Raw genomic sequence first — 25,500 nt, 5'->3', positions numbered from 1 at the left:
ATGCGCAAGCTCAATGGAGGAGGAGTGCCTCGTGCGCAGCACGAGGCACTAATACTATTGCTCAGGCTTATTTATTTATTATTCCATATTCTTCCGTATAAACTTCGGCGCGTAACTAGTTGCGCAGCTTTGAGAAAACTCAAAAAGTAAAAACGTAGAAACGTGCGCCTTAATCGGGAATCAATTGGTATGACTTTTATAAGCGATTGGCGTGCACGTTTTTGCGCAACGTGCACAAACGTGCGCTTTTTGCCCCATCCGGAACGCATTGCGTGAACTTTGGGGCCTCACCACTCGCATACCGTTACTCGAAAAATTCTGAACCGATTTAGAAAGTTGTAGGCCCTGAATTTAACTACATTCCTGTGGATTTTCAGAACGATGGCACGAATAGTTTTTGCACGAAGTGCAAAAACATTTCCAAATTTCCAAACTAATGGGGACCATGTATTTGTATGGGGCAGCATTTCACACTGTGTGTGGGATGAGGTTAAAAAAAAAAAAATCACCTTTTTTCTGAGTCACCTATCTTTCTCATACTTGCACGTAGAAAGGTCATTCAAACTTCAAAACGGAGGAAAACTTCTCTTCTCTCTCTAAACCCCGGACTGTTTTTTCCTAAAATGTACACTTTTCAAGATATGAGCGCTCAAGCGAGGACTGGAAATCACTTTTTTGTCAAATCTTCAGTGCGGTTCTAATTGATCAGAGTGCGAGAGACTTTAAAAAAATGATCATAATTTTTATTTGTAACTCGACCTCACGGCCAAACCGTAAAAGGTAGACAGATCATTTTTGGTCAGAATATAGACATAGGTTTTGTGATTCATAAAATGTGACTTTGACAGGCGTGGTGTGCACAAAATTTGAACGGGGAGACTAACAGCCATGCCAAATCCTGTCTTTCTCTCCATTGACTCCCATAATAAATAACGTTTTCTTCAAAAAAATCTCATTTTTGTTTTCGAATTGCCGTTACTAACACATTTTAAGGAATATCTGAATAAAATTAAGATTGTCAGAATCTTCCGGGTTCTGTCTCTCTCACGATGTCTTTGTTTTTCTGCTAGGAGCTACAGTTTGATTACAAGGTGAAGTTATTTGAGGCTTGTCAAATCCGAAGAACTAGCTGAGTCATTCCAATACAATATACACTACCATACTTCCGGGTCATGTGACCCAGAACTAGTCACATGACCCACTCAATGCAGACTTCATAATACTTTACCTTGGATAATGGAGGAATCTGAACCCTGACCTTTTGACCTTACATGATCCCCAGTCCTGCTGGGGACAGGTTCATGGGATATATATGTATATTATTATTATTATACATATAAATATTTACATTTGTATATTATATATACATATTAGCCCCGCCCCTTCTTCTGATTGGCCGATACGTTATAGTCCAATATCTTTTGAATGGTTTGACATAGAGACTCACGGGTGGTATCAAATGACTAAGTATCGAGCCCCTGACCCTCATTGGTGCAAATTAGCCCCGCCCCTTCTTCTGATTGGCTGATACGTCAAAGTCCAATATCTTTTGAATGGTTTGACATACAGAGACATGGGTGGTGTCAAATGACTAAGTATCGAGTCCCTGACCCTCATTGGTGCAAATTAGCCACGCCCCTTCTTCTGATTGGCCGATACGTTATAGTCCAATATCTTTTGAATGGTTTGACATACAGAGACATGGGTGGTGTCAAATGACTAAGTATCGAGTCCCTGACCCTCATTGGTGCAAATTAGCCCCGCCCCTTCTTCTGATTGGCTGATACGTTAAAGTCCAATATCTTTTGAATGGTTTGACATACAGAGACATGGGTGGTGTCAAATGACTAAGTATGGAGTCCCTGACCCTCATTGGTGCAAATTAGCCACGCCCCTTCTTCTGATTGGCCGATACGTTATAGTCCAATATCTTTTGAATGGTTTGACATACAGAGACATGGGTGGTGTCAAATGACCAAGTATCGAGTCCCTGACCCTCATTGGTGCAAATTAACCACGCCCCTTCTTCTGATTGGCTGATACGTTAAAGTCCAATATCTTTTGAATGGTTTGACATACAGAGACATGGGTGGTGTCAAATGACTAAGTATCGAGTCCCTGACCCTCATTGTTGCAAATTAGCCCCGCCCCTTCTTCTGATTGGCTGATACGTTATAGTCCAATATCTTTTGAATGGTTTGACATAGAGAGTCATGGGTGGTGTCAAATGACTAAGTATCGAGTCCTTGACCTTCATGGGTGCATCCCGCGATCATCCGGCAGTAGTCCGTGGCACTTCAAAATTTCCCGGGAATTTTGGTCTAGTTATTTATTATTATTCCATATTCTTCCGTATAAACTTCGGCGCGTAACTAGTTGCGCAGCTTTGAGAAAACTCAAAAAGTAAAAACGTAGAAACGTGCGACTTAATCGGGAATCGATTGGTATGACTTTTATAAGCGATTGGCGTGCACGTTTTTGCGCAACGTGCACAAACGTGCGCTTTTTGCCCCATCCGGAACGCATTGCGTGAACTTTGGGGCCTCACCACTCGCATACCGTTACTCGAAAAATTCTGAACTGATTTAGAAAGTTGTAGGCCCTGAATTTAACTACAGTCCTCTGGATTTTCAGAACGATGGCACGAATAGTTTTTGCACGAAGTGCAAAAACATTTCCAAATTTCCAAACTAATGGGGAACTGTTTTCCCATGCATTTCAATGGCGCCATTCAAAGCGGATGGGAAAATGTTGAGAAAAAAAAGACAAAATTCACCTTTTTTCCGAGTCACGTATCTTTCTCATACTTGGACGTAGAAACGTCATTCAAACTTCAAAACGGAGGAAAACTTCTCTTCTCTCTCCAAACCCCGGACTGTTTTTTCCTAAAATGTACACTTTTCAAGATATGAGCCCTCAAGCGAGGACTGGAAATCACTTTTTTGTCAAATCTTCAGTGCGGTTCTAATTGATCAGAGTGCGAGAGACTTTCAAAAAATGAACATAATTTTTATTTGTAACTCGAGCTCACGGGCAAACCGTAAAAGCTAGAAAGATCATTTTTGGTCAGAATGTAGACATACATTTTGGTATTCTTAAAATGTGACTTTGACAGGCGTGGTGTGCACAAAATTTTAACGGGGGAGCCAAGAGTCACGCCAAATCCTGCCTCTGTCTCCATTGACTCTAATGTTAAATGAAGTTTTCTTCAAAAAAATCTCATTTTTGTTTTCGAATTGCCGTTACTAACACATTTTAAGGAATATCTGAATAAAATTAAGATTGTCAGAATCTTCCGGGTTCTGTCTCTCACACGATGTCTTTGTTTTTCTGCTAGGAGCTACAGTTTGATTACAAGGTGAAGTTATTTGAGGCTTGTCAAATCCGAAGAACTAGCTGAGTCATTCCAATACAATATACACTACCATACTTCCGGGTCATGTGACCCAGAACTGGTCACATGACCCACTCAATGCAGACTTCATAATACTTTACCTTGGATAATGGAGGAATCTGAACCCTGACCTTTTGACCTTACATGATCCCCAGTCCTGCTGGGGACAGGTTCATGGGATATATATGTATATTATTATTATTATACATATAAATATTTACATTTGTATATTATATATACATATTAGCCCCGCCCCTTCTTCTGATTGGCCGATACGTTATAGTCCAATATCTTTTGAATGGTTTGACATAGAGACTCACGGGTGGTATCAAATGACTAAGTATCGAGCCCCTGACCCTCATTGGTGCAAATTAGCCACGCCCCTTCTTCTGATTGGCCGATACGTTATAGTCCAATATCTTTTGAATGGTTTGACATAGAGACTCACGGGTGGTATCAAATGACTAAGTATCGAGCCCCTGACCCTCATTGGTGCAAATTAGCCACGCCCCTTCTTCTGATTGGCCGATACGTTATAGTCCAATATCTTTTGAATGGTTTGACATACAGAGACATGGGTGGTGTCAAATGACTAAGTATCGAGCCCCTGACCCTCATTGGTGCAAATTAGCCACGCCCCTTCTTCTGATTGGCCGATACGTTATAGTCCAATATCTTTTGAATGGTTTGACATACAGAGACATGGGTGGTGTCAAATGACTAAGTATCGAGTCCCTGACCCTCATTGGTGCAAATTAGCCACGCCCCTTCTTCTGATTGGCCGATACGTTATAGTCCAATATCTTTTGAATGGTTTGACATACAGAGACATGGGTGGTGTCAAATGACTAAGTATGGAGTCCCTCACCCTCATTGGTGCAAATTAGCCACGCCCCTTCTTCTGATTGGCCGATACGTTATAGTCCAATATCTTTTGAATGGTTTGACATACAGAGACATAGGTGGTGTCAAATGACCAAGTATCGAGTCCCTGACCCTCATTGGTGCAAATTAGCCACGCCCCTTCTTCTGATTGGCTGATACGTTAAAGTCCAATATCTTTTGAATGGTTTGACATACAGAGACATGGGTGGTGTCAAATGACTAAGTATCGAGTCCCTGACCCTCATTGGTGCAAATTAGCCACGCCCCTTCTTCTGATTGGCCGATACGTTATAGTCCAATATCTTTTGAATGGTTTGACATAGAGAGTCATGGGTGGTGTCAAATGACCAAGTATCGAGTCCTTGACCTTCATGGGTGCATCCCGCGATCATCCGGCAGTAGTCCGTGGCACTTCAAAATTTCCCGGGAATTTTGGTCTAGTTAGTGCCACGGCTGCGCCACGTGGCACGCCTCCTCCATTGAGATGCGCAAGCTCAATGGAGGAGGAGTGCCTCGTGCGCAGCACGAGGCACTAATACTATTGCTCAGGCTTATTTATTTATTATTCCATATTCTTCCGTATAAACTTCGGCGCGTAACTAGTTGCGCAGCTTTGAGAAAACTCAAAAAGTAAAAACGTAGAAACGTGCGCCTTAATCGGGAATCAATTGGTATGACTTTTATAAGCGATTGGCGTGCACGTTTTTGCGCAACGTGCACAAACGTGCGCTTTTTGCCCCATCCGGAACGCATTGCGTGAACTTTGGGGCCTCACCACTCGCATACCGTTACTCGAAAAATTCTGAACCGATTTAGAAAGTTGTAGGCCCTGAATTTAACTACATTCCTGTGGATTTTCAGAACGATGGCACGAATAGTTTTTGCACGAAGTGCAAAAACATTTCCAAATTTCCAAACTAATGGGGACCATGTATTTGTATGGGGCAGCATTTCACACTGTGTGTGGGATGAGGTTAAAAAAAAAAAAATCACCTTTTTTCTGAGTCACCTATCTTTCTCATACTTGCACGTAGAAAGGTCATTCAAACTTCAAAACGGAGGAAAACTTCTCTTCTCTCTCTAAACCCCGGACTGTTTTTTCCTAAAATGTACACTTTTCAAGATATGAGCGCTCAAGCGAGGACTGGAAATCACTTTTTTGTCAAATCTTCAGTGCGGTTCTAATTGATCAGAGTGCGAGAGACTTTAAAAAAATGATCATAATTTTTATTTGTAACTCGACCTCACGGCCAAACCGTAAAAGGTAGACAGATCATTTTTGGTCAGAATATAGACATAGGTTTTGTGATTCATAAAATGTGACTTTGACAGGCGTGGTGTGCACAAAATTTGAACGGGGAGACTAACAGCCATGCCAAATCCTGTCTTTCTCTCCATTGACTCCCATAATAAATAACGTTTTCTTCAAAAAAATCTCATTTTTGTTTTCGAATTGCCGTTACTAACACATTTTAAGGAATATCTGAATAAAATTAAGATTGTCAGAATCTTCCGGGTTCTGTCTCTCTCACGATGTCTTTGTTTTTCTGCTAGGAGCTACAGTTTGATTACAAGGTGAAGTTATTTGAGGCTTGTCAAATCCGAAGAACTAGCTGAGTCATTCCAATACAATATACACTACCATACTTCCGGGTCATGTGACCCAGAACTAGTCACATGACCCACTCAATGCAGACTTCATAATACTTTACCTTGGATAATGGAGGAATCTGAACCCTGACCTTACATGATCCCCAGTCCTGCTGGGGACAGGTTCATGGGATATATATGTATATTATTATTATTATACATATAAATATTTACATTTGTATATTATATATACATATTAGCCCCGCCCCTTCTTCTGATTGGCCGATACGTTATAGTCCAATATCTTTTGAATGGTTTGACATAAAGAGTCACGGGTGGTGTCAAATGACTAAGTATCGAGCCCCTGACCCTCATTGGTGCAAATTAACCCCGCCCCTTCTTCTGATTGGCCGATACGTTATAGTCCAATATCTTTTGAATGGTTTGACATAAAGAGTCACGGGTGGTGTCAAATGACTAAGTATCGAGCCCCTGACCCTCATTGGTGCAAATTAGCCCCGCCCCTTCTTCTGATTGGCCGATACCTTATAGTCCAATATCTTTTGAATGGTTTGACATAGAGGCTCACGGGTGGTATCAAATGACTAAGTATCGAGTCCCTGACCCTCATTGGTGCAAATTAGCCCCGCCCCTTCTTCTGATTGGCTGATACGTTATAGTCCAATATCTTTTGAATGGTTTGACATACAGAGACATGGGTGGTGTCAAATGACTAAGTATCGAGTCCCTGACCCTCATTGGTGCAAATTAGCCACGCCCCTTCTTCTGATTGGCCGATACGTTATAGTCCAATATCTTTTGAATGGTTTGACATACAGAGACATGGGTGGTGTCAAATGACTAAGTATCGAGTCCCTGACCCTCATTGGTGCAAATTAGCCACGCCCCTTCTTCTGATTGGCTGATACGTTAAAGTTCAATATCTTTTGAATGGTTTGACATACAGAGACATGGGTGGTGTCAAATGACTAAGTATCGAGTCCCTGACCCTCATTGGTGCAAATTAGCCCCGCCCCTTCTTCTGATTGGCTGATACGTTAAAGTCCAATATATTTTGAATGGTTTGACATACAGAGCCATGGGTGGTGTCAAATGACTAAGTATGGAGTCCCTGACCCTCATTGGTGCAAATTAGCCACGCCCCTTCTTCTGATTGGCCGATACGTTATAGTCCAATATCTTTTGAATGGTTTGACATACAGAGACATGGGTGGTGTCAAATGACCAAGTATCGAGTCCCTGACCCTCATTGGTGCAAATTAGCCACGCCCCTTCTTCTGATTGGCCGATACGTTATAGTCCAATATCTTTTGAATGGTTTGACATAGAGAGTCATGGGTGGTGTCAAATGACTAAGTATCGAGTCCTTGACCTTCATGGGTGCATCCCGCGATCATCCGGCAGTAGTCCGTGGCACTTCAAAATTTCCCGGGAATTTTGGTCTAGTTAGTGCCACGGCTGCGCCACGTGGCACTCCTCCTCCATTGAGCTTCGCAATGGAGGAGGAGTGCCTCGTGCGCAGCACGAGGCACTCTTACTATTGCTCAGGCTTATTTATTTATTATTCCATATTCTTCCGTATAAACTTCGGCGCGTAACTAGTCCCACAGCTTTGAGAAAACGCGAAAAGTAAAAACGTAGAAACGTGCGCCTTAATCGGGAATCGATTGGTATGACTTTTATTAGCGATTGGCGTGCACATTTTTGCGCAACGTGCACAAACGTGCACTTTTTGCCCCATCCGGAACGCATTGCGTCAACTTTGGGGCCTCACCACTCGCACACCGTTACTCGAAAAATTATGAACCGATTTAGAAAGTTGTAGGCCCTGAATTTAACTACATTCCTGTGGATTTTCAGAACGATGGCACGAATAGTTTTTGCACGAAGTGCAAAAACATTTCCAAATTTCCAAACTAATGGGGACCATGTATTTGTATGGGGCAGCATTTCACACTGTGTGTGGGATGAGGTTAAAAAAAAAAAAATCACCTTTTTTCTGAGTCACCTATCTTTCTCATACTTGCACGTAGAAACGTCATTCAAACTTCAAAACGGAGGAAAACTTCTCTTCTCTCTCCAAACCCCGGACTGTTTTTTCCTAAAATGTACACTTTTCAAGATATGAGCCCTCAAGCGAGGACTGGAAATCACTTTTTTGTCAAATCTTCAGTGCGGTTCTAATTGATCAGAGTGCGAGAGACTTTGAAAAAATGACCATAATTTTTATTTGTAACTTGAGCTCACGGCCGAACCGTAAAAGCTAGAAAGATAATCTTTGGTCAGAATGTAGACATAGATGTTGAGATTCAAATAATGTGACTTTGACAGGCGTGGTGTGCACAAAATTTGAACGGGGGAGCCAAGAGTCACGCCAAATCCTGCCTCTGTCTCCATTAAGTCTAATGTTAAAATAAGTTTTCTTCAAAAAAATCTCATTTTTGTTTTCGAATTGCCGTTACTAACACATTTTAAGGAATATCTGAATAAAATTAAGATTGTCAGAATCTTCCGGGTTCTGTCTCTCTCACGATGTCTTTGTTTTTCTGCTAGGAGCTACAGTTTGATTACAAGGTGAAGTTATTTGAGGCTTGTCAAATCCGAAGAACTAGCTGAGTCATTCCAATACAATATACACTACCATACTTCCGGGTCATGTGACCCAGAACTAGTCACATGACCCACTCAATGCAGACTTCATAATACTTTACCTTGGATAATGGAGGAATCTGAACCCTGACCTTTTGACCTTACATGATCCCCAGTCCTGCTGGGGACAGGTTCATGGGATATATATGTATATTATTATTATTATACATATAAATATTTACATTTGTATATTATATATACATATTAGCCCCGCCCCTTCTTCTGATTGGCCGATACGTTATAGTCCAATATCTTTTGAATGGTTTGACATAGAGACTCACGGGTGGTATCAAATGACTAAGTATCGAGCCCCTGACCCTCATTGGTGCAAATTAGCCCCGCCCCTTCTTCTGATTGGCCGATACGTTATAGTCCAATATCTTTTGAATGGTTTGACATAGAGACTCACGGGTGGTATCAAATGACTAAGTATCGAGCCCCTGACCCTCATTGGTGCAAATTAGCCCCGCCCCTTCTTCTGATTGGCCGATACGTTATAGTCCAATATCTTTTGAATGGTTTGACATAGAGTGTCACGGGTGGTATCAAATGACTAAGTATCGAGCCCCTGACCCTCATTGGTGCAAATTAGCCCCGCCCCTTCTTCTGATTGGCTGATACGTTAAAGTCCAATATCTTTTGAATGGTTTGACATACAGAGACATGGGTGGTGTCAAATGACTAAGTATCGAGCCCCTGACCCTCATTGGTGCAAATTAGCCCCGCCCCTTCTTCTGATTGGCCGATACGTTATAGTCCAATATCTTTTGAATGGTTTGACATAGAGTGTCACGGGTGGTATCAAATGACTAAGTATCGAGCCCCTGACCCTCATTGGTGCAAATTAGCCCCGCCCCTTCTTCTGATTGGCTGATACGTTAAAGTCCAATATCTTTTGAATGGTTTGACATACAGAGACATGGGTGGTGTCAAATGACTAAGTATCGAGCCCCTGACCCTCATTGGTGCAAATTAGCCCCGCCCCTTCTTCTGATTGGCTGATACGTTAAAGTCCAATATCTTTTGAATGGTTTGACATACAGAGACATGGGTGGTGTCAAATGACTAAGTATCGAGTCCCTGACCCTCATTGGTGCAAATTAGCCCCGCCCCTTCTTCTGATTGGCCGATACGTTATAGTCCAATATCTTTTGAATGGTTTGACATACAGAGACATGGGTGGTGTCAAATGACTAAGTATCGAGTCCCTGACCCTCATTGGTGCAAATTAGCCCCGCCCCTTCTTCTGATTGGCCGATACGTTAAAGTCCAATATCTTTTGAATGGTTTGACATACAGACACATGGGTGGTGTCAAATGACTAAGTATCGAGTCCCTGACCCTCATTGGTGCAAATTAGCCCCGCCCCTTCTTCTGATTGGCCGATACGTTATAGTCCAATATCTTTTGAATGGTTTGACATAGAGAGTCATGGGTGGTGTCAAATGACCAAGTATCGAGTCCTTGACCTTCATGGGTGCATCCCGCGATCATCCGGCAGTAGTCCGTGGCACTTCAAAATTTCCCGGGAATTTTGTCTAGTTAGTGCCACGGCTGCGCCACGTGGCACTCCTCCTCCATTGAGATGCGCAAGCTCAATGGAGGAGGAGTGCCTCGTGCGCAGCACGAGGCACTCTTACTATTGCTCAGGCTTATTATTTATTCCATATTCTTCCGTATAAACTTCGGCGCGTAACTAGTCCCACAGCTTTGAGAAAACGCGAAAAGTAAAAACGTAGAAACGTGCGACTTAATTGGGAATCGATTGGTATGACTTTTATTAGCGATTGGCGTGCACGTTTTTGCGCAACGTGCACAAACGTGCGCTTTTTGCCCCATCCGGAACGCATTGCGTGAACTTTGGGGCCTCACCACTCGCACACCGTTACTCGAAAAATTCTGAACCAATTTAGAAAGTTGTAGGCCCTGAATTTAACTACAGTCCTGTGGATTTTCAGAACGATGGCAAGAATAGTTTTTGCACGAAGTGCAAAAACATTTCCAAATTTCCAAACTAATGGGGAAGATTTTCCCATGCATTTCAATGGCGCCATTATAAGCGGATGGGAAAATGTTGAGAAAAAAAAGACAAAATTCACCTTTTTTCCGAGTCACGTATCTTTCTCATACTTGGACGTAGAAACGTCATTCAGACTTCAAAACGGAGGAAAACTTCTCTTCTCTCTCCAAACCCCGGACTGTTTTTTCCTAAAATGTACACTTTTCAAGATATGAGCGCTCAAGCGAGGACTGGAAATCACTTTTTTGTCAAATCTACAGTGCGGTTCTAATTGATCAGAGTGCGAGAGACTTTGAAAAAATGACCATAATTTTTATTTGTAACTTGAGCTCACGGCCGAACCGTAAAAGCTAGAAAGATAATCTTTGGTCAGAATATAGACATAGGTGTTGTGATTTATAAAATGTGACTTTGACAGGCGTGGTGTGCACAAAATTTGACCGGGGGGCCCAACAGACACGCCAAATCCTGTCTTTCTCTCCATTGACTCCCATGTTAAATAACGTTTTCTTCAAAAAAATCTCATTTTTGTTTTCGAATTGCCGTTACTAACACATTTTAAGGAATATCTGAATAAAATTAAGATTGTCAGAATCTTCCGGGTTCTGTCTCTCTCACGATGTCTTTGTTTTTCTGCTAGGAGCTACAGTTTGATTACAAGGTGAAGTTATTTGAGGCTTGTCAAATCCGAAGAACTAGCTGAGTCATTCCAATACAATATACACTACCATACTTCCGGGTCATGTGACCCAGAACTAGTCACATGACCCACTCAATGCAGACTTCATAATACTTTACCTTGGATAATGGAGGAATCTGAACCCTGACCTTTTGACCTTACATGATCCCCAGTCCTGCTGGGGACAGGTTCATGGGATATATATGTATATTATTATTATTATACATATAAATATTTACATTTGTATATTATATATACATATTAGCCCCGCCCCTTCTTCTGATTGGCCGATACGTTATAGTCCAATATCTTTTGAATGGTTTGACATAGAGACTCACGGGTGGTATCAAATGACTAAGTATCGAGCCCCTGACCCTCATTGGTGCAAATTAGCCCCGCCCCTTCTTCTGATTGGCTGATACGTTAAAGTCCAATATCTTTTGAATGGTTTGACATACAGAGACATGGGTGGTGTCAAATGACTAAGTATCGAGTCCCTGACCCTCATTGGTGCAAATTAGCCACGCCCCTTCTTCTGATTGGCCGATACGTTATAGTCCAATATCTTTTGAATGGTTTGACATACAGAGACATGGGTGGTGTCAAGTGACTAAGTATCGAGTCCCTGACCCTCATTGGTGCAAATTAGCCACGCCCCTTCTTCTGATTGGCTGATACGTTAAAGTCCAATATCTTTTGAATGGTTTGACATACAGAGACATGGGTGGTGTCAAATGACTAAGTATCGAGTCCCTGACCCTCATTGGTGCAAATTAGCCCCGCCCCTTCTTCTGATTGGCTGATACGTTAAAGTCCAATATCTTTTGAATGGTTTGACATACAGAGACATGGGTGGTGTCAAATGACTAAGTATGGAGTCCCTCACCCTCATTGGTGCAAATTAGCCACGCCCCTTCTTCTGATTGGCCGATACGTTATAGTCCAATATCTTTTGAATGGTTTGACATACAGAGACATGGGTGGTGTCAAATGACTAAGTATCGAGTCCCTGACCCTCATTGGTGCAAATTAGCCACGCCCCTTCTTCTGATTGGCCGATACGTTATAGTCCAATATCTTTTGAATGGTTTGACATAGAGAGTCATGGGTGGTGTCAAATGACCAAGTATCGAGTCCTTGACCTTCATGGGTGCATCCCGCGATCATCCGGCAGTAGTCCGTGGCACTTCAAAATTTCCCGGGAATTTTGTCTAGTTTATTTATTATTATTCCATATTCTTCCGTATAAACTTCGGCGCGTAACTAGTTGCGCAGCTTTGAGAAAACTCAAAAAGTAAAAACGTAGAAACGTGCGACTTAATCGGGAATCAATTGGTATGACTTTTATAAGCGATTGGCGTGCACGTTTTTGCGCAACGTGCACAAACGTGCACTTTTTGCCCCATCCGGAACGCATTGCGTGAACTTTGGGGCCTCACCACTCGCATACCGTTACTCGAAAAATTCTGAACCGATTTAGAAAGTTGTAGGCCCTGAATTTAACTACAGTCCTCTGGATTTTCAGAACGATGGCACGAATAGTTTTTGCACGAAGTGCAAAAACATTTCCAAATTTCCAAACTAATGGGGAAGATTTTCCCATGTATTTGTATGGGGCAGCATTTCACACTGTGGGTGTAAAATGTCCGGTGAAGGTTAAAAAAAAAAAAAATCACCTTTTTTCTGAGTCACCTATCTTTCTCATACTTGCACGTAGAAACGTCATTCAAACTTCAAAACGGAGGAAAACTTCTCTTCTCTCTCTAAACCCCAGACTGTTTTTTCCTAAAATGTACACTTTTCAAGATATGAGCCCTCAAGCGAGGACTGGAAATCACTTTTTTGTCAAATCTTCAGTGCGGTTCTAATTGATCAGAGTGCGAGAGATTTTGAAAAAATGACCATCATTTTTATTTGTAACTTGAGCTCACGGCCGAACCGTAAAAGCTAGAAAGATAATCTTTGGTCAGAATGTAGACATAGATGTTGAGATTCAAATAATGTGACTTTGACAGGCGTGGTGTGCACAAAATTTGAACGGGGGAGCCAAGAGTCACGCCAAATCCTGCCTCTGTCTCCATTAAGTCTAATGTTAAAATAAGTTTTCTTCAAAAAAATCTCATTTTTGTTTTCGAATTGCCGTTACTAACACATTTTAAGGAATATCTGAATAAAATTAAGATTGTCAGAATCTTCCGGGTTCTGTCTCTCTCACGATGTCTTTGTTTTTCTGCTAGGAGCTACAGTTTGATTACAAGGTGAAGTTATTTGAGGCTTGTCAAATCCGAAGAACTAGCTGAGTCATTCCAATACAATATACACTACCATACTTCCGGGTCATGTGACCCAGAACTAGTCACATGACCCACTCAATGCAGACTTCATAATACTTTACCTTGGATAATGGAGGAATCTGAACCCTGACCTTACATGATCCCCAGTCCTGCTGGGGACAGGTTCATGGGATATATATGTATATTATTATTATTATACATATAAATATTTACATTTGGATATTATATATACATATTAGCCCCGCCCCTTCTTCTGATTGGCCGATACGTTATAGTCCAATATCTTTTGAATGGTTTGACATACAGAGACATGGGTGGTGTCAAATGACTAAGTATCGAGCCCCTGACCCTCATTGGTGCAAATTAGCCACGCCCCTTCTTCTGATTGGCTGATACGTTAAAGTCCAATATCTTTTGAATGGTTTGACATACAGAGACATGGGTGGTGTCAAATGACTAAGTATCGAGCCCCTGACCCTCATTGGTGCAAATTAGCCCCGCCCCTTCTTCTGATTGGCCGATACGTTATAGTCCAATATCTTTTGAATGGTTTGACATAGAGTGTCACGGGTGGTATCAAATGACTAAGTATCGAGCCCCTGACCCTCATTGGTGCAAATTAGCCCCGCCCCTTCTTCTGATTGGCTGATACGTTAAAGTCCAATATCTTTTGAATGGTTTGACATACAGAGACATGGGTGGTGTCAAATGACTAAGTATCGAGCCCCTGACCCTCATTGGTGCAAATTAGCCCCGCCCCTTCTTCTGATTGGCTGATACGTTAAAGTCCAATATCTTTTGAATGGTTTGACATACAGAGACATGGGTGGTGTCAAATGACTAAATATGGAGTCCCTGACCCTCATTGGTGCAAATTAGCCACGCCCCTTCTTCTGATTGGCCGATACATTATAGTCCAATATCTTTTGAATGGTTTGACATACAGAGACATGGGTGGTGTCAAATGACTAAGTATCGAGTCCCTGACCCTCATTGGTGCAAATTAGCCACGCCCCTTCTTCTGATTGGCTGATACGTTAAAGTCCAATATCTTTTGAATGGTTTGACATACAGAGACATGGGTGGTGTCAAATGACTAAGTATCGAGTCCCTGACCCTCATTGGTTCAAATTAGCCCCGCCCCTTCTTCTGATTGGCCGATACGTTATAGTCCAATATCTTTTGAATGGTTTGACATACAGAGACATGGGTGGTGTCAAATGACAAAGTATCGAGTCCCTGACCTTCATGGGTGCATCCCGCGATCATCCGGCAGTAGTCCGTGGCACTTCAAAATTTCCCGGGAATTTTGGTCTAGTTAGTGCCACGGCTGCGCCACGTGGCACGCCTCCTCCATTGAGCTGCGCAAGCTCAATGGAGGAGGAGTGCCTCGTGCGCAGCACGAGGCACTCATACTATTGCTCAGGCTTATTATTTATTCCATATTCTTCCGTAAAAACTTTGTCCGGTAACTAGTCCCGCAGCTTTGAGAAAACGCGAAAAGTAAAAACGTAGAAACGTGCGCCTTAATCGGGAATCGATGGGTATGACTTTTATAAGCAATTGGCGTGCACGTTTTTGCGCAACGTGCACAAACGTGCGCTTTTTGCCCCATCCGGAACGCATTGCGTGAACTTTGGGGCCTCACCACTCGCACACCGTTACTCGAAAAATTCCGAACCGATTTAGAAAGTTGTAGGCCCTGAATTTAACTACAGTCCTGTGGATTTTCAGAACGATAGCACGAATAGTTTTTGCACGAAGTGCAAAAACATTTCCAAATTTCCAAACTAATGGGGAAGATTTTCCCATGCATTTCAATGGCGCCATTATAAGCGGATGGGAAAATGTTGAGAAAAAAAAGACAAAATTCACCTTTTTTCCGAGTCACGTATCTTTCTCATACTTGCACGTAGAAACGTCATTCAAACTTCAAAACGGAGGAAAACTTCTCTTCTCTCTCCAAACCCGAAACAGTTTTTTCCTAAAATGTACACTTTTCAAGATATGAGCCCTCAAGCGAGGACTGGAAATCACTTTTTTTCAAATCTAGAGCACGGGAGTCAGTTTGCTAGAGTGTAGTTACACTGAAAAAAAAACATGATTTCTTATTTGTAACTCGAGGTCACGGCCAAACCGTAAAAGGTAGACAGATAATTTTTGGTCAGAATATAGACATAGGTGTTGTGATTTATAAAATGTGACTTTGACAGGCGTGGTGTGCACAAAATTTTAACGGGGGAGCCAACAGACACGCCAGTTCCTGTCTCTCTCTTCATTGACTCCCATGTTAAATGAAGTTTTCTTAAAAAAAATCTCATTTTTGTTTTCGAATTGCCGTTACTAACACATTTTAAGGAATATCTGTATGAAAATAACATTTAGATAATCTGGTAGGTTCTCTGTTTCTCAAAATGTTTTCGTTTTTCTGCTAAGAGCTACGGTTTGAGCGCAAAGTGGAGTGATTTCAGGTTTGTCACAACCAAAAATCCAGCTGAGTCATTCCCGCTCCCTCTGTATCAGGTTCTTGTTGCCCCTAGCAACCAGAGCTCAGCTGTTGACTGATTAGACTGACCCAGAACTGGTCACATGACTCACTCAGTACAGACTTCACAGTATAACCTGGAAAATGGAGAAATCTGAACCCTGACCTTTTAACCTTAGATGAACACACACACACACACACACACACACACACACACACACACACACACACACACACACACACACACACGATAGGTGTTATTATGGGATGTCAGGTGTTTTTATAGGATGTTAGTGTTATTATGGGATGTCAGGTGTTTTTATAGGATGTTAGTGTTATTATGGGATGACAGGTGTTTTTATAGGATGTTAGTGTTATTATGGGATGTCAGGTGTTTTTATAGGATGTTAGTGTTATTATGGGATGGCAGGTGTTTTTATAGGATGTTAGTGTTATTATGGGATGGCAGGTGTTTCTATAGGATGTTAGTGTTATTATGGGATGTTAGTGTTATTATGGGATGGTAGGTATTTATTATGGGATGGTAGTGTTATTGGTGTTAGCGGTCCCGTTAGCGGTTCTGTTAGCGGTCCTGTTAGCGATCCCGTTAGCGGTCCCGTTAGCGGTCCAGTTAGCGATCCCGTTAGCGGTCCAGTTAGCGACCCCGTTAGCGATCCCGTTAGCAATCCCGTTAGCGGTCCCGTTAGCGGTTGTTAGCGATCCCGTTAGCGATCCCGTTAGCGGCTTGGTTAGCGATCCCGTTAGCGGCTCGGTTAGCGGTCCCGTTAGCGGTTCAGTTAGCGATTCCGTTAGCGATCCCGTTAGCGGTCCCGTTAGCGGTCCAGTTAGCGATCCCGTTAGCGGTCCAGTTAGCGACCCCGTTAGCGGTCCCGTTAGCGGTTCCGCTAGCGGTTGTTAGCGATCCCGTTAGCGGTCCCGTTAGCGGTTCAGTTAGCGATTCCGTTAGCGGTCCCGTTAGCGGTCCAGTTAGCGATCCCGTTAGCGGTCCAGTTAGCGACCCCGTTAGCGGTCCCGTTAGCGGTTCCGCTAGCGGTTCTGTTAGCGGTCCTGTTAGCGGTTCCGTTAGCGGTTGTTAGCGATCCCGTTAGCGATCCCGTTAGCGGCTTGGTTAGCGATCCCGTTAGCGGCTCGGTTAGCGGTCCCGTTAGCGGTTCAGTTAGCGATTCCGTTAGCGATCCCGTTAGCGGTCCAGTTAGCGGTCCAGTTAGCGGTCCAGTTAGCGACCCCGTTAGCGGTCCCGTTAGCGGTTCCGCTAGCGGTTGTTAGCGATCCCGTTAGCGGTCCCGTTAGCGGTTCAGTTAGCGATTACGTTAGCGATCCCGTTAGCGGTCCCGTTAGCGGTCCAGTTAGCGATCCCGTTAGCGGTCCAGTTAGCGACCCCGTTAGCGGTCCCGTTAGCGGTTCCGCTAGCGGTTGTTAGCGATCCCGTTAGCGGTCCCGTTAGCGGTTCTGTTAGCGGTTCTGTTAGCGGTCCTGTTAGCGGTTCCGTTAGCGGTTGTTAGCGGTCCCGTTAGCGATCCCATTAGCGGCTCGGTTAGCAATCCCGTTAGCGGCTCGGTTAGCGGTCCCCTTAGCGGTTCAGTTAGCGATTCCGTTAGCGATCCCGTTAGCGGTACCGTTAGCAGTCCAGTTAGCGATCCCGTTAGCGGTCCAGTTAGCGACCCCGTTAGCGGTCCCGTTAGCGGTTCCGCTAGCGGTTGTTAGCAATCCCGTTAGCGGTCCCGTTAGCGGTTCTGTTAGCGGTTCTGTTAGCGGTCCTGTTAGCGGTTCCGTTAGCGGTTGTTAGCGGTCCCGTTAGCGATCCCATTAGCTGCTCGGTTAGCAATCCCGTTAGCGGCTCGGTTAGCGGTCCCCTTAGCGGTTCAGTTAGCGATTCCGTTAGCGATCCCGTTAGCGGTACCGTTAGCAGTCCAGTTAGCGATCCCGTTAGCGGTCCAGTTAGCGACCCCGTTAGCAATCCCATTAGCGGTCCCGTTAGCGGTTCCGCTAGCGGTTGTTAGCGATCCCGTTAGCGGTTCTGTTAGCGGTTCTGTTAGCGGTCCCGTTAGCGGTTCTGTTAGCGGTTGTTAGCGGTCCCGTTAGCGATCCCATTAGCGGCTCGGTTAGCGGTCCCGTTAGCGATCCCGTTAGCGATCCCGTTAGCGATCCCGTTAGCGGTCCCGTTAGCGGTCCCGTTAGTGGTTGTTAGCGATCCCGTTAGCGGCTCGGTTAGCGATCCCGTTAGCGGCTCGGTTAGCGGTCCCGTTAGCGGTCCCATTAGCGATCCCGTTAGCGATCCCGTTAGCGGTCCCGTTAGCGGTCCAGTTAGCGGTTCCGTTAGCGATCCCATTAGCGGTCCCATTAGCGGTTGTTAGCGATTCCGTTAGCGGCTCGGTTAGCGATCCCGTTAGCGATCCCGTTAGCGGTCCCGTTAGCGGTCCCGTTAGCGGTTCCGTTAGCGGTTCCGTTAGCGATCCCATTAGCGGTCCCATTAGCGGTCCCGTTAGCGGTTCCGTTAGCGGTTGTTAGCGGCTCGGTTAGCGATTCCGTTAGCGGCTCGGTTAGCGGTCCCGTTAGCGGTCACTTTAGCGATCCCTTTAGCGATCTCGTTAGAGGTTCAGTTAGCGATCCTGTTAGAGGTTCCGTTAGCGGTTCTGTTAGCTATCCCGTTAGCGGTCCCGTTAGCGGTCTTGTTAGCGGTTCTATTAGCCTATTACATATTTTCTGTAATAACTTTTGAATGGTTTGACATAGAGAGTCATGGGTGGTGTCATTGGAATCTGTATCGAGTCCTTGACCTTCATGGGTGCAAATAAGCCCCGCGATCATCCGGCAGTAGTCCGTGGCACTTCAAAATTTCCCGGGAATTTTGTCTAGTTAGTGCCACGGCTGCGCCACGTGGCACGCCTCCTCCATTGAGCTGCGCAAGCTCAATGGAGGAGGAGTGCCTCGTGCGCAGCACGAGGCACTCATACTATTGCTCAGGCTTATTATTAGTGCCACGGCTGCGCCACGTGGCACGCCTCCTCCATTGAGCTGCGCAAGCTCAATGGAGGAGGAGTGCCTCGTGCGCAGCACGAGGCACTCATACTATTGCTCAGGCTTATTATTTCTTTATTCTTCCGTAAAAACTTTGTCCGGCTACTCCTCCTACAGCTTTGAGAAAACGCGAAAAGTAAAAACGTAGAAACGTGCGCCTTAATCGGGAATCGATGGGTATGACTTTTATTAGCGATTGGCGTGCACGTTTTTGCGCAACGTGCACAAACGTGCGCTTTTTGCCCCATCCGGAACGCATTGCGTGAACTTTGGGGCCTCACCACTCGCACACCGTTGCTCGAAAAATTCTGAACCGATTTAGAAAGTTGTAGACCCTGAATTTAACTACAGTCCTGTGGATTTTCAGAACAATGGCACGAATAGTTTTTGCACGAAGTGCAAAAACATTTCCAAATTTCCAAACTAATGGGGAGAGCATTTTCCCATGTATTCCTATGGCGCCATTCAAAGCGGATGGGAAAATGTCGAGAAAAAAGACAAAATTCACCTTTTTTCTGAGTCACGTATCTTTCTCATACTTGCATGTAGAAACGTCATTCAAACTTCAAAATGGAGGAAAACTTCTCTTCTCTCTCCAAACCCGAAACTGTTTTTTCCTAAAATGTACACTTTTCAAGATATGAGCCCTCAAGCGAGGACTGGAAATCACTTTTTTTCAAATCTAGAGCACGGGAGTCAGTTTGCTAGAGTGTAGTTACACTGAAAAAAAAACATGATTTCTTATTTGTAACTCGAGGTCACGGCCAAACCGTAAAAGGTAGACAGATAATTTTTGGTCAGAATATAGACATAGGTGTTGTGATTTATAAAATGTGACTTTGACAGGCGTGGTGTGCACAAAATTTTAACGGGGGAGCCAACAGACACGCCAGTTCCTGTCTCTCTCTTCATTGACTCCCATGTTAAATGAAGTTTTCTTAAAAAAAATCTCATTTTTGTTTTCGAATTGCCGTTACTAACACATTTTAAGGAATATCTGTATGAAAATAACATTTAGATAATCTGGTAGGTTCTCTGTTTCTCAAAATGTTTTCGTTTTTCTGCTAAGAGCTACGGTTTGAGCGCAAAGTGGAGTGATTTCAGGTTTGTCACAACCAAAAATCCAGCTGAGTCATTCCCGCTCCCTCTGTATCAGGTTCTTGTTGCCCCTAGCAACCAGAGCTCAGCTGTTGACTGATTAGACTGACCCAGAACTGGTCACATGACTCACTCAGTACAGACTTCATAGTATAACCTGGAAAATGGAGAAATCTGAACCCTGACCTTTTAACCTTAGATGAACACACACACACACACACACACACACACACACACACACACACACACACACACACACACACACACACACACGATAGGTGTTATTATGGGATGTCAGGTGTTTTTATAGGATGTTAGTGTTATTATGGGATGTCAGGTGTTTTTATAGGATGTTAGTGTTATTATGGGATGACAGGTGTTTTTATAGGATGTTAGTGTTATTATGGGATGTCAGGTGTTTTTATAGGATGTTAGTGTTATTATGGGATGACAGGTGTTTTTATAGGATGTTAGTGTTATTATGGGATGGCAGGTGTTTTTATAGGATGTTAGTGTTATTATGGGATGTTAGTGTTATTATGGTATGGTAGGTGTTTATTATGGGATGGTAGTGTTATTGGTGTTAGCGGTCCCGTTAGCGGTTCTGTTAGCGGTCCTGTTAGCGATCCCGTTAGCGGTCCCGTTAGCGGTCCAGTTAGCGATCCCGTTAGCGGTCCCGTTAGCGGTCCCGTTAGCGGTCCCGTTAGCGGTCCAGTTAGCGATCCCGTTAGCGGTCCAGTTAGCGACCCCGTTAGCAGTCCCGTTAGCGGTTCCGCTAGCGGTTGTTAGCGACCCCGTTAGCGGTCCCGTTAGCGGTTCAGTTAGCGATTCCGTTAGCGATCCCGTTAGCGGTCCCGTTAGCGGTCCAGTTAGCGATCCCGTTAGCGGTCCAGTTAGCGACCCCGTTAGCGGTCCCGTTAGCGGTTCCGCTAGCGGTTGTTAGCGATCCCGTTAGCGGTCCCGTTAGCGGTTCTGTTAGCGGTTCTGTTAGCGGTCCTGTTAGCGGTTCCGTTAGCGGTTGTTAGCGATCCCGTTAGCGGCTTGGTTAGCGATCCCGTTAGCGGCTCGGTTAGCGGTCCCGTTTGCGGTTCAGTTAGCGATTCCGTTAGCGATCCCGTTAGCGGTCCCGTTAGCGGTCCAGTTAGCGGTCCAGTTAGCGGTCCAGTTAGCGACCCCGTTAGCGGTCCCGTTAGCGGTTGTTAGCGATCCCGTTAGCGATCCCGTTAGCGGTTCAGTTAGCGATTCCGTTAACGATCCCGTTAGCGGTCCCGTTAGCGGTCCAGTTAGCGATCCCGTTAGCGGTCCAGTTAGCGACCCCGTTAGCGGTCCCGTTAGCGGTTCCGCTAGCGGTTGTTAGCGATCCCGTTAGCGGTCCCGTTGGCGGTTCTGTTAGCAGTTCTGTTAGCGGTCCTGTTAGCGGTTCCGTTAGCAGTTGTTAGCGGTCCCGTTAGCGATCCCATTAGCGGCTCGGTTAGCAATCCCGTTAGCGGCTCGGTTAGCGGTCCCCTTAGCGGTTCAGTTAGCGATTCCGTTAGCGATCCCGTTAGCGGTACCGTTACCAGTCCAGTTAGCGATCCCGTTAGCGGTCCAGTTAGCGACCCCGTTAGCGGTCCCGTTAGCAATCCCATTAGCGGTCCCGTTAGCGGTTCCGCTAGCGGTTGTTAGCGATCCCGTTAGCGGTTCTGTTAGCGGTTCTGTTAGCGGTCCCGTTAGCGGTTCTGTTAGCGGTTGTTAGCGGTCCCGTTAGCGATCCCATTAGCGGCTCGGTTAGCGATCCCGTTAGCGATCCCGTTAGCGATCCCGTTAGCGGTCCCGTTAGCGGTCCCGTTAGCGGTCCCGTTAGCGGTTCCGTTAGCGGTCCCGTTAGCGGTCCCGTTAGCGGTTCCGTTAGCGGTTGTTAGCGGCTCGGTTAGCGATCCCGTTAGCGGCTCGGTTAGCGGTCCCGTTAGCGGTCCCGTTAGCGATCCCGTTAGCGATCCCGTTAGCGGTTCAGTTAGCGGTTCTATATTTTCTGTAATAACTTTTGAATGGTTTGACATAGAGAGTCATGGGTGGTGTCATTGGAATCCGTATCGAGTCCTTGACCTTCATGGGTGCAAATAAGCCCCGCGATCATCCGGCAGTAGTCCGTGGCACTTCAAAATTTCCCGGGAATTTTGTCTAGTTAGTGCCACGGCTGCGCCACGTGGCACTCCTCCTCCATTGAGATGCGCAAGCTCAATGGAGGAGGAGTGCCTCGTGCGCAGCACGAGGCACTAATACTATTGCTCAGGCTTATTAGTGCCACGGCTGCGCCACGTGGCACGCCTCCTCCATTGAGATGCGCAAGCTCAATGGAGGAGGAGTGCCTCGTGCGCAGCACGAGGCACTAATACTATTGCTCAGGCTTATTATTTATTATTATTCCATATTCTTCCGTATAAACTTCGGCGCGTAACTAGTTGCGCAGCTTTGAGAAAACTCAAAAAGTAAAAACGTAGAAACGTGCGCCTTAATCGGGAATCGATTGGTATGACTTTTATTAGCGATTGGCGTGCACGTTTTTGCTCAACGTGCACAAACGTGCACTTTTTGCCCCATCCGGAACGCATTGCGTGAACTTTGGGGCCTCACCACTCGCACACCGTTACTCGAAAAATTATGAACCGATTTAGAAAGTTGTAGGCCCTGAATTTAACTACAGTCCTGTGGATTTTCAGAACGATGGCACGAATAGTTTTTGCACGAAGTGCAAAAACATTTCCAAATTTCCAAACTAATGGGGACCATGTATTTGTATGGGGCAGCATTTCACACTGTGTGTGGGATGAGGTTAAAAAAAAAAAAATCACCTTTTTTCTGAGTCACCTATCTTTCTCATACTTGCACGTAGAAACGTCATTCAAACTTCAAAACGGAGGAAAACTTCTCTTCTCTCTCTAAACCCCAGACTGTTTTTTCCTAAAATGTACACTTTTCAAGATATGAGCCCTCAAGCGAGGACTGGAAATCACTTTTTTGTCAAATCTTCAGTGCGGTTCTAATTGATCAGAGTGCGAGAGACTTTGAAAAAATGACCATAATTTTTATTTGTAACTTGAGCTCACGGCCGAACCGTAAAAGCTAGAAAGATAATCTTTGGTCAGAATGTAGACATAGATGTTGAGATTCAAATAATGTGACTTTGACAGGCGTGGTGTGCACAAAATTTGAACGGGGGAGCCAAGAGTCACGCCAAATCCTGCCTCTGTCTCCATTGACTCTAATGTTAAAATAAGTTTTCTTCAAAAAAATCTCATTTTTGTTTTCGAATTGCCGTTACTAACACATTTTAAGGAATATCTGAATAAAATTAAGATTGTCAGAATCTTCCGGGTTCTGTCTCTCTCACGATGTCTTTGTTTTTCTGCTAGGAGCTACAGTTTGATTACAAGGTGAAGTTATTTGAGGCTTGTCAAATCCGAAGAACTAGCTGAGTCATTCCAATACAATATACACTACCATACTTCCGGGTCATGTGACCCAGAACTAGTCACATGACCCACTCAATGCAGACTTCATAATACTTTACCTTGGATAATGGAGGAATCTGAACCCTGACCTTTTGACCTTACATGATCCCCAGTCCTGCTGGGGACAGGTTCATGGGATATATATGTATATTATTATTATTATACATATAAATATTTACATTTGTATATTATATATACATATTAGCCCCGCCCCTTCTTGTGATTGGCCGATACGTTATAGTCCAATATCTTTTGAATGGTTTGACATAGAGACTCACGGGTGGTATCAAATGACTAAGTATCGAGCCCCTGACACTCATTGGTGCAAATTAGCCCCGCCCCTTCTTCTGATTGGCTGATACGTTAAAGTCCAATATCTTTTGAATGGTTTGACATACAGAGACATGGGTGGTGTCAAATGACTAAGTATCGAGTCCCTGACCCTCATTGGTGCAAATTAGCCACGCCCCTTCTTCTGATTGGCTGATACGTTAAAGTCCAATATCTTTTGAGTGGTTTGACATACAGAGACATGGGTGGTGTCAAATGACTAAGTATCGAGTCCCTGACCCTCATTGGTGCAAATTAGCCCCGCCCCTTCTTCTGATTGGCTGATACGTTAAAGTCCAATATCTTTTGAATGGTTTGACATACAGAGACATGGGTGGTGTCAAATGACTAAGTATGGAGTCCCTCACCCTCATTGGTGCAAATTAGCCACGCCCCTTCTTCTGATTGGCCGATACGTTATAGTCCAATATCTTTTGAATGGTTTGACATACAGAGACATGGGTGGTGTCAAATGACCAAGTATCGAGTCCCTGACCCTCATTGGTGCAAATTAGCCCCGCCCCTTCTTCTGATTGGCCGATACGTTAAAGTCCAATATCTTTTGAATGGTTTGACATACAGACACATGGGTGGTGTCAAATGACTAAGTATCGAGTCCCTGACCCTCATTGGTGCAAATTAGCCACGCCCCTTCTTCTGATTGGCCGATACGTTATAGTCCAATATCTTTTGAATGGTTTGACATAGAGAGTCATGGGTGGTGTCAAATGACAAAGTATCGAGTCCTTGACCTTCATGGGTGCATCCCGCGATCATCCGGCAGTAGTCCGTGGCACTTCAAAATTTCCCGGGAATTTTGTCTAGTTATTTATTATTATTTATTCCATATTCTTCCGTATAAACTTCGGCGCGTAACTAGTTGCGCAGCTTTGAGAAAACTCAAGAAGTAAAAACGTAGAAACGTGCGACTTAATCGGGAATCAATTGGTATGACTTTTATAAGCGATTGGCGTGCACGTTTTTGCGCAACGTGCACAAACGTGCACTTTTTGCCCCATCCGGAACGCATTGCGTGAACTTTGGGGCCTCACCACTCGCATACCGTTACTCGAAAAATTCTGAACCGATTTAGAAAGTTGTAGGCCCTGAATTTAACTACAGTCATCTGGATTTTCAGAACGATGGCACGAATAGTTTTTGCACGAAGTGCAAAAACATTTCCAAATTTCCAAACTAATGGGGAAGATTTTCCCATGCATTTCAATGGCGCCATTATAAGCGGATGGGAAAATGTTGGGAAAAAAAAGACAAAATTCACCTTTTTTCCGAGTCACGTATCTTTCTCATACTTGCACGTAGAAAGGTCATTCAAAATTCAAAACGGAGGAAAACTTCTCTTCTCTCTCTAAACCCCGGACTGTTTTTTCCTAAAATGTACAATTTTCAAGATATGAGCGCTCAAGCGAGGACTGGAAATCACTTTTTTGTCAAATCTTCAGTGCGGTTCTAATTGATCAGAGTGCGAGAGACTTTAAAAAAATGATCATAATTTTTATTTGTAACT

This window comes from Cololabis saira, chromosome 7 (genome assembly GCF_033807715.1).
Source record: "Cololabis saira isolate AMF1-May2022 chromosome 7, fColSai1.1, whole genome shotgun sequence".
Taxonomy (NCBI): domain Eukaryota; kingdom Metazoa; phylum Chordata; class Actinopteri; order Beloniformes; family Belonidae; genus Cololabis; species Cololabis saira.
This window is presented reverse-complemented; position numbering follows the sequence as displayed.